At 36.8% G+C, this 5,885-nt stretch overlaps 1 long non-coding RNA gene across 1 annotated transcript in view; it reads right to left on the bottom strand.

The window, feature by feature from the left end:
* The window catches only part of LOC142493676 (uncharacterized), a 58,935-nt gene that overhangs the window by 7,092 nt on the left and 45,958 nt on the right, over positions 1–5,885 (bottom strand). The gene's annotated exons all lie outside the window — the stretch shown is intronic.

Below are 5,885 nucleotides of genomic sequence, written 5' to 3'. Positions count from 1 at the left end.
TTTTTGTACTTTATTTTTTCAATTACTTAATGATTTCTTTAGTACATGCAAACGCAGATATTTGCTTTTAGTACTAATTTGTATTCTGGAGTAAAGGGGAATAGGCAATGAATACAACATTCCTACTTTGAGGCCTTCAGCTAGTTTAAATAGGCTTGCTACTTGGGTGCATAAAACCAGAGACAGAACATAAAACACAGACAAAGCTCAGTTTTTAGCACATCCAGTGAGACTCATACACGGTACAGTGCCTAAATATATATGTATAAATATCTAATAAGTAAAATGGTCTTTTAGTTTGACATTTTTGGCCAAAATTGTTGTAAGCCCCTGAGCCAACGCCAAGGCAGACCACATATCAGGGGTCCCTAACGCTAATATAAATTCTTAATAACCTGTGTAATAACAGGAAGAATGATTTATAGTAAATCTGTCAATATTAGTTGCAAAGTTCTAAGTCTGACTGAAGCTTTTATTAACCTGTACAGTACCAGGAAAAGCACTCTGTATTAGAGATGTCACAGCCAAACTGCAAGCAGGCGAGTTCCCCTGAGTGGAAGATGCTATGGAGTGAGCCCATAACCATTTAAATGTGGGAGGGGGTGAGCTTAAATTAGGAAGGAGGTTGCCACCCTCCAATCAGCCATGACTAGCTGGACAAGAATTGTAAAACATACTGGACACCTAACAAGCTCCTATTGAACCCCCAAAATGACCACAACATATATATAAGCATATGAGTGTCACAGAGGAGTGCTACTGAGCATGGCAATATATACTTAAAACCAGAGACAGAACATAAAACACAGACAAAGCTCAGTTTTTAGCACATCCAGTGAGACTCATACACGGTACAGTGCCTAAATATATATGTATAAATATCTAATAAGTAAAATGGTCTTTTAGTTTGACATTTTTGGCCAAAATTGTTGTAAGCCCCTGAGCCAACGCCAAGGCAGACCACATATCAGGGGTCCCTAACGCTAATATAAATTCTTAATAACCTGTGTAATAACAGGAAGAATGATTTATAGTAAATCTGTCAATATTAGTTGCAAAGTTCTAAGTCTGACTGAAGCTTTTATTAACCTGTACAGTACCAGGAAAAGCACTCTGTATTAGAGATGTCACAGCCAAACTGCAAGCAGGCGAGTTCCCCTGAGTGGAAGATGCTATGGAGTGAGCCCATAACCATTTAAATGTGGGAGGGGGTGAGCTTAAATTAGGAAGGAGGTTGCCACCCTCCAATCAGCCATGACTAGCTGGACAAGAATTGTAAAACATACTGGACACCTAACAAGCTCCTATTGAACCCCCAAAATGACCACAACATATATATAAGCATATGAGTGTCACAGAGGAGTGCTACTGAGCATGGCAATATATACTTAAAACCAGAGACAGAACATAAAACACAGACAAAGCTCAGTTTTTAGCACATCCAGTGAGACTCATACACGGTACAGTGCCTAAATATATATGTATAAATATCTAATAAGTAAAATGGTCTTTTAGTTTGACATTTTTGGCCAAAATTGTTGTAAGCCCCTGAGCCAACGCCAAGGCAGACCACATATCAGGGGTCCCTAACGCTAATATAAATTCTTAATAACCTGTGTAATAACAGGAAGAATGATTTATAGTAAATCTGTCAATATTAGTTGCAAAGTTCTAAGTCTGACTGAAGCTTTTATTAACCTGTACAGTACCAGGAAAAGCACTCTGTATTAGAGATGTCACAGCCAAACTGCAAGCAGGCGAGTTCCCCTGAGTGGAAGATGCTATGGAGTGAGCCCATAACCATTTAAATGTGGGAGGGGGTGAGCTTAAATTAGGAAGGAGGTTGCCACCCTCCAATCAGCCATGACTAGCTGGACAAGAATTGTAAAACATACTGGACACCTAACAAGCTCCTATTGAACCCCCAAAATGACCACAACATATATATAAGCATATGAGTGTCACAGAGGAGTGCTACTGAGCATGGCAATATATACTTAAAACCAGAGACAGAACATAAAACACAGACAAAGCTCAGTTTTTAGCACATCCAGTGAGACTCATACACGGTACAGTGCCTAAATATATATGTATAAATATCTAATAAGTAAAATGGTCTTTTAGTTTGACATTTTTGGCCAAAATTGTTGTAAGCCCCTGAGCCAACGCCAAGGCAGACCACATATCAGGGGTCCCTAACGCTAATATAAATTCTTAATAACCTGTGTAATAACAGGAAGAATGATTTATAGTAAATCTGTCAATATTAGTTGCAAAGTTCTAAGTCTGACTGAAGCTTTTATTAACCTGTACAGTACCAGGAAAAGCACTCTGTATTAGAGATGTCACAGCCAAACTGCAAGCAGGCGAGTTCCCCTGAGTGGAAGATGCTATGGAGTGAGCCCATAACCATTTAAATGTGGGAGGGGGTGAGCTTAAATTAGGAAGGAGGTTGCCACCCTCCAATCAGCCATGACTAGCTGGACAAGAATTGTAAAACATACTGGACACCTAACAAGCTCCTATTGAACCCCCAAAATGACCACAACATATATATAAGCATATGAGTGTCACAGAGGAGTGCTACTGAGCATGGCAATATATACTTAAAACCAGAGACAGAACATAAAACACAGACAAAGCTCAGTTTTTAGCACATCCAGTGAGACTCATACACGGTACAGTGCCTAAATATATATGTATAAATATCTAATAAGTAAAATGGTCTTTTAGTTTGACATTTTTGGCCAAAATTGTTGTAAGCCCCTGAGCCAACGCCAAGGCAGACCACATATCAGGGGTCCCTAACGCTAATATAAATTCTTAATAACCTGTGTAATAACAGGAAGAATGATTTATAGTAAATCTGTCAATATTAGTTGCAAAGTTCTAAGTCTGACTGAAGCTTTTATTAACCTGTACAGTACCAGGAAAAGCACTCTGTATTAGAGATGTCACAGCCAAACTGCAAGCAGGCGAGTTCCCCTGAGTGGAAGATGCTATGGAGTGAGCCCATAACCATTTAAATGTGGGAGGGGGTGAGCTTAAATTAGGAAGGAGGTTGCCACCCTCCAATCAGCCATGACTAGCTGGACAAGAATTGTAAAACATACTGGACACCTAACAAGCTCCTATTGAACCCCCAAAATGACCACAACATATATATAAGCATATGAGTGTCACAGAGGAGTGCTACTGAGCATGGCAATATATACTTAAAACCAGAGACAGAACATAAAACACAGACAAAGCTCAGTTTTTAGCACATCCAGTGAGACTCATACACGGTACAGTGCCTAAATATATATGTATAAATATCTAATAAGTAAAATGGTCTTTTAGTTTGACATTTTTGGCCAAAATTGTTGTAAGCCCCTGAGCTTATTACACAGGTTATTAAGAATTTATATTAGCGTTAGGGACCCCTGATATGTGGTCTGCCTTGGCGTTGGCTCAGGGGCTTACAACAATTTTGGCCAAAAATGTCAAACTAAAAGACTATTTTACTTATTAGATATTTATACATATATATTTAGGCACTGTACCGTGTATGAGTCTCACTGGATGTGCTAAAAACTGAGCTTTGTCTGTGTTTTATGTTCTGTCTCTGGTTTTAAGTATATATTGCCATGCTCAGTAGCACTCCTCTGTGACACTCATATGCTTATATATATGTTGTGGTCATTTTGGGAGTTCAATAGGAGCTTGTTAGGTGTCCAGTATGTTTTACTTGGGTGCATAGAATGTAGAAAGGAAGGAATGGTCACTACTTCCTAGAGCACCAAACACAAGCATAGTGGATTAAAAGTTCTTTATTGCAAAAAGCTGGTCATCATGAAAAAGGCTCTGACGCGTTTCATCCCGTGCAAGGGACTTTATCAATATATATATATATATATATATATATATATATATATATATATATATATATAGGAACAAACAAAGTCTGATTGGCCCACTCCAAAATTAGACTCAGCAGATGTCAATCATCACAGTGAGTAGTAACTCCAATGTGTGGTATATTAACCTCTGCTAGTCTGGTAAGAAACATACAGACATACAAATACAATAGACAGTGTATATACAAAAAAATGACAATATGATTTAAAAACAACGAAACCTGATGACAAGCATAATAATGAAAATTAAATATTCCATGGACATTCAAGAAGAATATAAATGTATGATATATATATAAAAAATGTAAAAAAATTCATGACTGTTGTTATTGTTTAATTTTAATGACAGTTATTTTTATTTTGATCATCTAATGGATACATAAAGAGAAATCCTGAATATGAAAAAATCATAAATATAAAATATAAACTCAATAGGTAACCACATATATGATATTCCACATTAATCCAAAAGAAAATGTTTCAGCTCCCAATCTGAATTCATTCCAAAAGGGTGAAGGGAGTTAAGCATGTATATCCAGTACATTTCTCTTTTATTTAACCTGTTCTCTCTGTTACCACCTCTTGGGTGATGGGGTATATGTTCAACGGCAGTAAAGGAAAAATTACCAATGCCTCCCCTTGGACATTGTGAGAAATGCCTGGATACCGGATGTATTAGATCCTGCTTTTTTATTAAACGGGTATGTTCAGCTATACGTAATCTCAAAGATCTAATTGTGCGGCCCACATATTTGTGGCCACAAGCACACGAGAGAACGTAAACAACATAAGATGTATTACAGTTTAAAAAATTATTGATGTTAAACTTCTTTTTGTCATTGGAATACATAATAAATTTTGCAGGCAATGCATATTGGCACATAGAACAATTTGCGCAGCTAAAGAAACCTTTAGGTATATTTGTGATTCTTGGGCTTATTCTATTAGAGTCAAACAGACTGGGAGAAAAATGTGAGGCCAGGGTTTTGGCCTTGCGAAAGGTAAACCTTGGGCCACTGGACAACGAAGGACCAATATCTTCATCTAGCAAGAGTGTATGCCAATGTTTTTGTACAATTTTAGAAATTAATGATGACTGTGAACTATACGTAGTTACAAAGAATGGACTCTGTGTAGAATTATTAAACGTATTATCAGATTTTTTAGAATTTTTGGAGCTTTTTATTCTAGAGACAGTTTTTTTTAATGAGATTATCTCTATCCATGGAATCTGCTCTCGTAAAACCAGCGTCTATGTCTTTATTGGAGTAGCCCCTGGCCTTAAATCTGTCAGACATTTCTTTTGATCTTGACAGAAAAGTATCTTTAGTTGAACACAACCTTTTCAGTCTCATGAATTGAGATCCAGGAATATTCCTTATCAATGAGCGGGGATGGCAACTCCGCGCATTGAGAAGCATATTCCTGGAGTTCTCCTTTCGATAAACATCGGTCTGAATTTTCATCCCATTGTCAACGTACAATGTTAAATCTAAATAATTTATATAATTCATATTGTGCTCAAAAGTGAATTTAATGTTATAATCATTAGTGTTTAAATAGTGAATAAAGGAAATAAGAGTGTTCTCATGACCATTCCAAATAATAATCAAATCGTCAATATATCTCTTAAAAAAGATGATATTTTGATGAAAAGGATTGTTAGCGTGATAAATAAATTGTGACTCCCAAAAACCCATAAATAAATTAGCGTAAGAGGGTGCAAAACTGGTGCCCATTGCAGTGCCTAATTTTTGTAAATAAAAACGTGAATCAAACATAAAATAATTGTGCGTGAGTAAAAAGAATATAGATTCTTGTAAAAAAGTGCAAAGTGAAACAGATAAAGTGGATAAATCTAAAAAGTGTCATACAGCTTTAAGTCCGTGATTGTGATCAATGATAGAGTACAGGGAGGCCACATCTAATGTGACCCACCTATACTCCTTAGTCCATGTAATGTCTTGTACCTTGAAAATGAGATCC

This window comes from Ascaphus truei, chromosome 4 (genome assembly GCF_040206685.1).
Source record: "Ascaphus truei isolate aAscTru1 chromosome 4, aAscTru1.hap1, whole genome shotgun sequence".
Classification (NCBI taxonomy): Eukaryota; Metazoa; Chordata; class Amphibia; order Anura; family Ascaphidae; genus Ascaphus; species Ascaphus truei.
Note: the sequence above shows the minus strand (reverse complement) of the source record. Positions and strands in the feature narration are given on the sequence as shown.